Genomic DNA, 10,950 nt, shown 5'->3' with positions numbered 1-10,950 from the left:
CTTGGAAACTGGCCTTCACAAACAACGGCGCGAGCCGCCCTGAAGGCACTGCTGCGTTACTTAAAAGACACCGGACTCAGTGACAAATTGACTCTGCACTGTATGACGTAGGATGGAACGTTGACACTGCGCAACACGAGAACGCCTTCGCAGACTGCGTGACAGTGCCCTCAGAAACAGTTTTTTTGTGTGTGTGTGGTGTGTGTGTGTGTGTGTGTGTGTGTGTGGTGTGTGTGTGTGTGTGTGTGTGTGTGTGTGTGTGTGTGTGTGTGTGTGTGTGTGTGGTGTGTGTGTGTGTGTGTGTGTGTGTGTGTGTGTGTGTGTGGTGTGTGTGTGTGTGGTGTGTGTGTGTGGTGTGTGTGTGTGTGTGTGTGTGTGTGTGTGTGTGGGTGTGGTGTGTTGTGTGTGTGTGTGTGTGGTGTGTGTGTGGTGTGTGTGGTGTGTGTGTGGTGTGTGTGGTGTGTGTGTGTGTGGTGTGTGTGTGTGGTGTGTGTGTGTGTGTGTGTGTGTGGTGTGTGTGTGTGTGTGTGGTGTGTGTGTGTGTGTGTGTGGTGTGTGTGTGTGTGTGTGTGTGTGTGTGTGTGTGTGTGGTGTGTGTGTGTGTGGTGTGTGTGTGTGTGTGTGTGTGTGTGTGTGTGTGTGTGTGTGTGTGTGTGTGTGTGTGTGTGTGTGTGTGTGTGTGTGTGTGTGTGTGTGTGTGTGTGTGTGTGTGTGTGTGTGTGTGTGTGTGTGTGTGTGTGTGTGTGTGTGTGTGTGTGTGTGTGTGTGTGTGTGTGTGTGTGTGTGTGTGTGTGTGTGTGTGTGTGTGTGTGTGTGTGTGTGTGTGTGTGTGTGTGTGTGTGTGTGTGTGGTGTGTGTGTGTGTGTGTGTGACTTTCTTTTCTTTCCTCCTTTTTTATTTTTTTTTCAATTTTACTTATTTTTCTCTCTGTCCTGTCGCATACCTTTGCCCCTCCCCCGTTACAGGGTAGCCAACCGGAGATAACCTCTGGTTAACCTCCCTGTCTTTCCTTTATCTTTTTTTTTCTCTTTCAATGAAGTTCTTATACACACACACACACACACACACACACACACACACACACACACACACACACACACACACACACACACGAATAACGAAGATCAAACCACACTGACTCTGATTTAATTCGTAAGTGGAAAGTTTGGATAGCTAGGAATACATTTCTGGTCTCGCTTCTAGTACAAGCATATATATACGTTGATCGCGCTGTTTCTACAAGGCGTAACGAGCACCGAAAGCGCTTACATGTCCTCTGAAGCTACATGTGGCCAAAGCTTCGTGTCGTCCCCAATCACCTGTGGCGTAGCCAGAAATTTATTTCGGAGGGGGGGGGGGTTAATTCTCCGCCGACAACTATGAATCCTCCCCCTCCCTCTCTCTCCCTCTCTCTCTCTCTCTCTCTCTCTCTATATATATATATATATATATATATATATATATATATATATTGAAAGACGGAAGACGACCAGGACAGGCAGCACTGGCAGACCCGTTTATTCCACCGGCACGGCCGAGGCTCAAACACGAAGAAGAAGAGAAACAGGGATGATGATGGCTATATACAAATGAGAACGATGAAGTACGTGAAATGTGCTTACACTAATTTCCCCCCCTCGTGGAAGCGGCCAACCTGGCCGCAATCTAAAGATCGGCTGAACGGGGAATAAAGTGCTTCATGCGGGAGACGTGAACAATTTCTGCACTACGACGACGGCGGTCCTCGACGGATTGAAGCGGAGTGACGAGATAGTTCACTGCGGAAGTTTGTTGTAGGACTGTGTAGGGCCCAATGTACCGGTGAAGGAATTTCTCGCAAAGTCCAGGGGTTCGAACCGGCGTCCATAGGAGGACTTGGTCTCCAGGATGGAAGGCGATGTCGCGGCGTTTACTGTCGCAGCGACGTTTTCTTTCTTCTTGGGTAGCGGCGGTGTTGCGACGAGCAATTTCACGGCAATGCGCGAGTCGAGCTGCAAACTCTTCTGGGAGGGAGGTGTTAGGCGAGGCAGGAGAGAAAAAGAATTCGGAGTCGAAGACGGAGGAGGCAGATCGTCCATACACCAGGAAGAAAGGGCTGTAACCGGTAGTTCGTTGTGTCGCAGTATTATAAGCGAATGTAACACAGGGAAGGATGTTGTCCCAGTTTGTGTGGTCAGGACGTAAGTACATAGAAATCATGTCAGAGAGCGTTCGGTGGAAGCGTTCAGTAAGGCCGTTGGTTTGCGGGTGATATGTAGAAGTGGTTTTATGCTTCGTATTAGTCTGCCGCAAGACTTCTTCGAGGACGTGGGACATGAAGGCTTTGCCATGATCGGACAAAAGAACGCGAGGAGCACCATGGCGCAAGACTATGGATTGCAGGAAAAAGTCGGCAACCTCAGAAGCAGCACCAGATCGAAGAGGCGCAGTCTCGGCGTATCTTGTTAAGTGGTCTACCGCTGTGACGATCCAGCGGTGACCGGAGGGCGTCAACGGCAAGGGACCGTATAAGTCAATTCCAACGCACTCGAAAGGTTCGGTCGGACATGGCAGAGGCTGAAGAAAACCGGCAGGCGGGGATGTGGAGCGTTTGCGGTGCTGACACAACGCACATGAGGCAACGTATTTGGCTACCGTTGTGGACAATCCAGGCCAGAAGCAGCGGGCCTTGATGCGGTCGTAGGTCTTGAGGAAGCCTAAGTGGCCGGCGGCAACGTCATCATGAAATGCTTCTAAAACTCGAAGACGAAGGCAGCGAGGTATGACTGGGACCCACTTGTTACCCGTAGGATGATAAATATAACGATGAAGCACCCCATCTTGAAGGCGAAATTGCTGAAGCTGGCGTCGCAAGCGGCTGTTGGGTGGTTTAGTTAGGCCGCGAAGGCGATCAATGAGAGTTCGACAGTAGGAGTCTGCGTGCTGAAGGGAAGCTAAATCGGAGCGTGAAGAAAGCTGAGCTTGATCCAGTGACATTAGCGTGAGCTGGTGGACGGCAGGCGTAGCGTCAGAGTGACGTGGTAGAGACGGGGAGTGCGCACGATCGATAGAAGGTGAAAGCGGGCATCGAGACAGTGCGTCTGCATCATGATGACATTTGCCAGACCGGTACGTTATCGTGAAATCATATTCTTGTAAGCGCAGTATCCAGCGTCCCAGGCGTCCTGACATGTTCTTCATAGATGACAGCCAACACAGAGCATGATGGTCGGTTACGATGGTGAAGTGGCGACCATAGAGATACGGGCGAAACTTCTGAATGGACCAAACAATAGCCAGGCATTCCTGCTCTGTGATCGTGTAGTTCCGTTCAGATGGCGAGAGGGTCCGGCTAGCATACGCCACAACCTGCTCTTTAGACGCGGGACCCCGTTGTAGGAGCACTGCTCCGATGCCTTGCGCACTTGCGTCAGTGTGGAGTATAGTGGGTGCCCTCTCATCAAAATGGCGAAGCACCGGTCCGGAAGTGAGATGTTTCTTAAGGGCTTGAAATGCCGACTCACAGTCTTCGGACCATGTGAAAGAGGCGCCGGTGACCAGGAGCTTATGTAGAGGAGCTGCTATTGTAGCAAAATTGCGTATAAAACGGCGAAAGTAAGACGCCAGGCCGAGAAAGCTGCGCAATGTTTTTTGATTTGATGGGCAAGGGAATTGAAGCACAGCAGCAATCTTCTCAGGGTCAGGTTGGACGCCGTCTTTTGAAACGACGTGACCCAGCACTTTGATGCTTCTGCTGGCGAATGTGCACTTTTTAGTATTAATCTGGAGACCAGCATCTGAAAGGCATTGGAGGACTTCGTCTAATCTCTGTAGGTGTTGGCTGAAGCTTGAAGAAAAAACAACGATGTCATCCAGATAACAGAGGCAGGTCTTCCACTTAAGGCCACGAAGAACAGTGTCGATCATACGCTCAAACGTGGCTGGAGCGTTGCACAGGCCAAATGGCATTACATGAAATTCATAAAGTCCGTCCGGCGTGGCGAAAGCGGTTTTCTCTTTGTCAGCCTCGTTCATGGGAATTTGCCAATATCCCGACCGCAGATCAAGGCTGGAAAAATATTCCGCTCCTTGTAGTGTATCTAAGGCGTCGTCAATTCGAGGCATTGGATACACATCCTTGCTTGTAATCTTATTGAGCGCTCGATAATCAACGCAAAAGCGAACGGAACCATCCTTTTTCTTCACCAGAACGACAGGAGACGCCCAGGAACTGGATGAAGGTCGTATAATATTTCGTGCTAGCATGTCATCAACTTGGTCTTCAATGATCTTCCGTTCCGACGGCGAAACTCGATATGGGCGACGGCGTATAATTGCAGAACCGTCGGTTTCGATGCGGTGTGCAGCTACGGAAGTCTGGCCCAATGCGGTGGCACAGCTATCAAAGCAGGATTTGTGCTTAGCCAAAAGGGCGAGTAACGCATCCGACTGGGCAGCGGTTAGGTCAGAACCAATTAGGGCTCGGAGAGAAGAAGAATCCAAACCTGAGGTTGGTACTGGTGACGAAGAAGGGGAAAGCGCTGCGACAGAGATCAGTGGCGGGTCGGTGAAGGTTGCCACGGTCATCCCTTTGGGCAACAGCACAGGATCTGGGGTTGTGTTGCAGGCGTACAGGAGAGCTCGGCCACATGAAAACCGGACGAGACAAGGGGCGACTAGAATTCCTCGTGAAGTGCAGCGTGAAGAGGGGGTAACCAGGGCGTCTCCATCGGTTAGCTGGCCGGATGTGACAGCTACAATGTGTTCGTGACCAGGGTGCAGGACGTAATCTGCAGCGACAGCCAAGTTCAAGATGGAGGGTGACGACTCCAAAATAGGTGCATCCGTGGTATCTGTGATGTGGACGACTTTCTCCCTACATGATATGACAGCGGAGGCAGAATGCAGAAAGTCCCAACCGAGAATAAGTTCATGGATGCACGCGGGTAGCACAATCATCTCAATGTGGTGACGAATGCCGTCGATCAAAACACGAGCCGTACATTGTCCGTCGGGGTGAATGGGTACGTTATTAGCGCCGCGTAAAACGGGTCCAAGATAAGGCGTTCTGACTTTACGGAGCCGTGAGCACAAATCACTACGCAGAACGGAAACAGCGGCACCAGTATCGACGAGAGCTTGCACAGGAACACCTTCGAGAGTTACAGATAGCATATTGGCCGGGCGACAAGGAGGTCTTTCCGAAGTTCGACAGGACGCAGTTTTCCCTCCAAAAACTGCTGCTCCTGAAGTTCTTCGCGAATAATAGAGCGGATAAGAGTACGTAAATCAGAATGAGGTGGCATGGGAAGGTCGCTGTCACGGTGAAGACGGAGGGCCTGAAGCTCGTCCAAGCGCTGGCACGTCGATGTAATATCTTGAACCGAGGTAGGATTTTGGACAGCTAAGGCGTTGAATGCGATGGAACCAATGCCTTTAAGAATATGGCGAATGCGTTCGGCTTCCGTCATTCCAACGTTGGCGCGGCGGCATAGAGCCAGGACATCTTCGATGTACGATGTATATGACTCTTGCGGAAGTTGAACACGCGCAGCGAGCTTCTGTTTGGCGACTTCTGAACGGCCAGATGAAGACACGAAAATTTGCCGCAAGCTGGTAGTAAACGCTGACCAGTCGGTGAAGTCAGTTTCGTGGTTAAAATACCACGTCTTCGCAACGTGGGTCAGATAGAACGCGACGGTAGTCAACTTCTGTCGATCGGTCCACCCATTGGCCGAACTCACGCGGTTGTAGTTGTCGAGCCAGTCGTCGACGTCTTCCCCGCGGAGACCCGCAAAGACTGGTGGATCACGATGAGGGGTGGTAATGGTGCACGATGTCAGTGCAGCCGATGTCGTAGGAGCAGGAGCGTCAGGGGTAGCGATAGTGCCGGCGGCCGACGCAGGGGTGGTCATAGCTGTGGGGGTGGCCGGGCGCAGGCGGCGACCGGAACGTAGCTCCAGGTAGGGCAGGAACGCAGGAGGACGTCGGGATCTTGACGCACCTCCACCACTTTGAAAGACGGAAGACGACCAGGACAGGCAGCACTGGCAGACCCGTTTATTCCACCGGCACGGCCGAGGCTCAAACACGAAGAAGAAGAGAAACAGGGATGATGATGGCTATATACAAATGAGAACGATGAAGTACGTGAAATGTGCTTACAATATATATATTCATTGCCGTAGCCAGGGGTTGCCGTAGTTGGGGGGTCGAAACGCCCCCGAAATTTTTTTGACAAACCATTCCCCCCCCCCCCCCCGCCCCATTTTCCCCTTCCCACGGAACAGAAAGTTTCAGGAGGTGATCTCCTAAAGAGCGACATGGATAAAAGGGAAAGCTTGAATGTAAAAGCAAGGCGAGGGCTAGTGGCGGGCCGAAGGGGGTGGGGGGGGGGGGGGGATGTCATGTGGGCGATCTCCTCTTCCAGGCACAGAACATTGCGGCCCCACTCATGGCGCGCCTCTACCTCATTCCGGATCGTATTAACCATAACTACTGAGGGGGATTAGCGTTAAAAATTCCACACACAGATAAAAAGGGGACGAGCGCATGCATAAAACTTAGGGGCACTGTTGCTCCCCAACAGGCCTTCGTGTTGTCGAAGAGCTTCTCACTTCTGGTACTTGACAGAATCGTCAACCACGTTGCGTGGAAGAAAAGCATTCTGAAAATATTGCGACTTGCTTGTCTAGGAAACGCGTAACAAGCACCCCCCCCCCTTTTTTTTTTTCTTCTTCTTCTTTTTCTTTCCCTTGTCTCTGACTTTCAGTATGTCAATAACGTTGAGAAGAGCTTGCTGATAGGCTAGTTTCTACACTCTGTTAAAAATGATAACAGGAAAAAAAAAAAAAAAAAAACGGGACAAGAAAGACTTACAGAACGCTGATTTGCGCACGGCAAAATATATCAAGGACGGGGAATCTAAGAAACCGCCGCAACATACAGGTGGGAGGGCAGGTAGGTGAATGGCCTCGAAGTCCAAGCAGAAACAGAAATAGAGTTCGCAGTAAAATACGGGCTAGTACCTCCGAGAGATTTGAAAGTGTTGTGTACACAACATCATGGAGGATAGCCGAGGCTCAGGAACAGGCCCAGCTAACTCGGTTATCCACCACGCCGGCCGGCAGGCGGATCCTTGAGGAGATCGGACTCGCCCCCACCAAGAACTTGGCTAGCAACAACCAGATCCCCAGAGAAATAGGGGAGAAGCTCGTCGTCGCCCCGCAACGTTCATCCCGTGCACAACGCAGGTCGTCGCACGGCAAGAGCGTCCACGATACTAAAACAAATCTACAAGGACAAGATTGAAGCAAGCTTCGTCGATGCCGCCGCGTACCGAGACGGCAAGGTTTTTGCGGTTTCCGTCGTGGACACGCTGGGCAAAGTCATCAACTGTGCCTCGGTTCAAACGACGGACCCCGAGGTGGCCGAGCAAGTGGCCATTGCACTCGCCATGCAAGATGGTCGGATAGACAGGGTGTAAAAGTGGCCGTTAGGGCATTCCAGAAAGGCCGGGTAGCCCGGCAGGTAGTTCAAATTCTGAAATGCGCCAAACAAGGTGACAGCTCCACACACTCCATCCTTTGGTTCCCTGCCCACGTCGGGGCGGTCGAAGAGGTTCCTCTGAACCTCAAAGAACCCCACTTCGGCGTGCCTCATATTCAGATCGCGGTTTTGGCACGTAAAACCCCATAATTTAATTTAATTTTTTTTAATTTGTGAGCCTCTTTTATATTTAGAGTAATATGTATATTTACTGCTGTCTATGTTCAATTTTTTTTGCAATCAAAACCAACTCCCCTCTGTAATGCCATTTTGGTAATGCCCTCTAATGCCCTGTAATGCCCTGAGGGCATTGCAAATAAATAAATAAATAAATAAATAAATAAATAAATAAATAAATAAATAAATAAATAAATAAATAAATAAAGTGTTATAAGACTGAAACACATGGCCTTTTGCTTTGTTTTGTTTTCACCTACCAGCCTGAAGTTTCCGGGAGCTAACTGGGCCACTCGAACATGAGCAAGAGAGTCTCTGTCATCGCTAGCACTTGAACGTTGCCCTGTTCAGTTTCCAGTGGCGGCCTGTCCGGATCCAGAGATTCTTAACACCCTCTGCCGCGTGGCAGGTCTGACCGCCGCCTTTGTCAGGGGCTCCATAGCCGCTGGGGACTGAGGACCATGTGTTAATTGCAGGAGTTATGAGGGAGGTAGTGGCCGACCGCGATGATATTGTCTTAAACGGCTTAATCGACCAGTACGAATCACTGATGAAAGTATATCGCGGCTGCTCATAATGGAGAGTGGCGCGTATTCACGCGCGCAAAAAATGGTGGGATCGGTCTATTGCTTTCCACGTGCATCTGACGTTATATCCGGGGTGAATATGTTACCTGATCGCTTACTCATTAATCTTGAGAAAGAACAAAGGCAATCTGCAATACAATGTACAAAGGGTCTCAGGAGGAGACTATATCGGCAGATCACCCGCGGACAGTGATAGGGTAAATTGGGCACGTCGGTTTTATCATTCTATTGTAAAATATACTGCTTAGGTTAACCTAACTATTGATTGCAGAACGGGGATGCCATTTAGCTCAACATTCGGCGGCATTCTTTGACGCAGAACCTTTCATATCTTCTCAATTATCTGTGAAATTTTAGAGTTCTAAATTTCAATGTACCTTTTCTCAGAAAATATTGACAGGGGGACAATTTAAATTGGCAGGTACATTCCACATATTACTGTCTTCAAACGGTACCTAAAATGTTTTTGTTCGTACAGGCATCATTTGACAGGCATCATTTGAGAAAAGAAATATACAGGGTCGATCTGTGCTGAAAGTAATGACAGTAAGGCCATTAAAAATAATTGATTGAATTTGTCGTTACAGGTGTTTAAAAATCTTCAAAATACTCTCCTTTTGCGTCGATACATCGGCTAAAGCGAGACTTCCAGCTCTCGAATGCGTTACGGTAGTCCTCCGCCTAAATAGCCTTTAATGCTGCGGTGCAAGCTGCTTCGATCCCGTCCACTGTCCCAAAATGCTTGCCTATAAGGGGTGTTTTGAGGCGTGGAAACGGAAAAAAGTCGAGGGGAGCCAAGTCCGGGCTGTACGGGGGCTGGGGGATCGTTGGTACCCCTGCTTTAACCAGGTAGTCGGTGAAGGCACTGTGGGCCGACGCATTATCGTGGTGCAACTTCCAGTTGTCTGCGATGTCCGGCCGGATGCGTTGAACCCTGCGTTTCAGTCTTTTGAGGACTTCCACATAAAATTTGGAGTTCACGGTGGTTCCAGGTTCCACAAACTCGTGATAAATCAGTCCGTGGATGAAAAAGAAAACGATGAGCATGATTCTGATCTTTGATTTGTTCATCCTGGCTTTCTTCTGGCGAGGGCACGAGTGCGTGTGCCCTCCGATGATTGCCTTTTGGTCTCCGGGTCATATTCAAATACCCAAAGTCTCGTCACATGTGATGACATTGTCCAAAAATTTTCGATCACGTTTGCACATGTCGAGGTTTTCTTGGCGGCATGACTTTTGGTCGTCAGTGAGCACTTTTGGAACCATTTCTGCGTGCACCTTCCGCATGCAGATATCGTTTGTACCGATTTCATGAACTTGAGTTTTCGGAATGTTCAACATGTCGGCCATTAAACGAACACTTAATCGTCGGTCTGAGTTCCACAGTTCCCTCACTCGCGTCACATTGTCAGCCGTGGTGGTCGTGGATGGCCGTCCGGCGCGGTCCTCGTCGGCGACCTCTTCCCGGCCTTCCAAAAAGGTCTTGTGCCACAACACTTGCCGATCTGACAGGGCATGTTCTTTGTAAGCAGTCTTGATCAGCGTAACAGTTTCCGCGGCGGTCTTGCCAAGTTTCACGCAAAACTTGATCGCAAATCGTTGTTCTAACGAGCGCTGCATTTTCACTAGCACAAGAATAAAAAACAACTCTCACTGACAGGGCCGTCCTACACTCGCCGATGCTCGGAGCACACTGAGCGACGGAGCGCTTGCTTAGCTGGGTTCCCCCACAGCCAGTTTCAACCGGTTAGACCGCGCTCCGAAGTACCCCCCAGTGGCGTCACAATAAATTCACTGACATTACTTTCTGGACAGACCCTGTATATTCACACTTATTGTTACTTATATAAGAGAAGAACTTCGAAATATTTTTTGCCAATATGATCTTATGAATGTTTATTTTATGTTCAGATTGTTGATAATATACACTATAATCAGTAAATGTGTCACTATAATGTGACGAGTAGATTTCCAGAAAAGGTACATCAAAGATTTTCAAAACGCAAAAATGGCATTTGTGAAAAACGTACTTTTGTGTTTTGCATGTTTATCACAGCAGTTCAAACGTCCCAACAGAATACAATTTGTTTGCTTTCTATCCATCATCACCAAAGGCATTCACGAGGATTATTTTCCTTCTTTGCTCCCTGTGAAGCTGCAGAACTGCTTTGCCGACCCTCTTCCTGCCTAGGTGGATGAGAGAGAGCTCCCAGAATATACGTTTGATGCCAAGTGCACTCAGAACAGCACTTCATGCTGCATTTGGATAATTGTCCACGACACACGCGGTTACGGTATATTGGGACACAACCACGTAGAGAAATATGCGCGTAAAATTTGGCAAACATCAACAAACCAGTGTTGTGGACGAAATGCACTGTAACCAGTGGCTGGCGTAGATAATTTTTCGAGGGCGGGGGGCACCCCCCTTGGCCCAGGGTGGGGAGTGAGGGTGGGGGAAGGGAAGCCTGGGCAGGCTGCATACTAACAAAACATGTGGGAGGGGGGCATGTGCTCGGCGTAACCCCCCCCCCTACCGGCTACGCTCCTGACTCCTTAGTCAGGAGCGTAGCCGGGTCACTCATTATGAAAATTTGCAGTGACAACTAACACGTCGTAAACTAAACGTATTTCGAATATGAAGCCGCAATATTCAATA

This window comes from Dermacentor silvarum, chromosome 1 (assembly GCF_013339745.2).
Source record: "Dermacentor silvarum isolate Dsil-2018 chromosome 1, BIME_Dsil_1.4, whole genome shotgun sequence".
In the NCBI taxonomy this organism is placed as follows: domain Eukaryota; kingdom Metazoa; phylum Arthropoda; class Arachnida; order Ixodida; family Ixodidae; genus Dermacentor; species Dermacentor silvarum.
Note: the sequence above shows the minus strand (reverse complement) of the source record.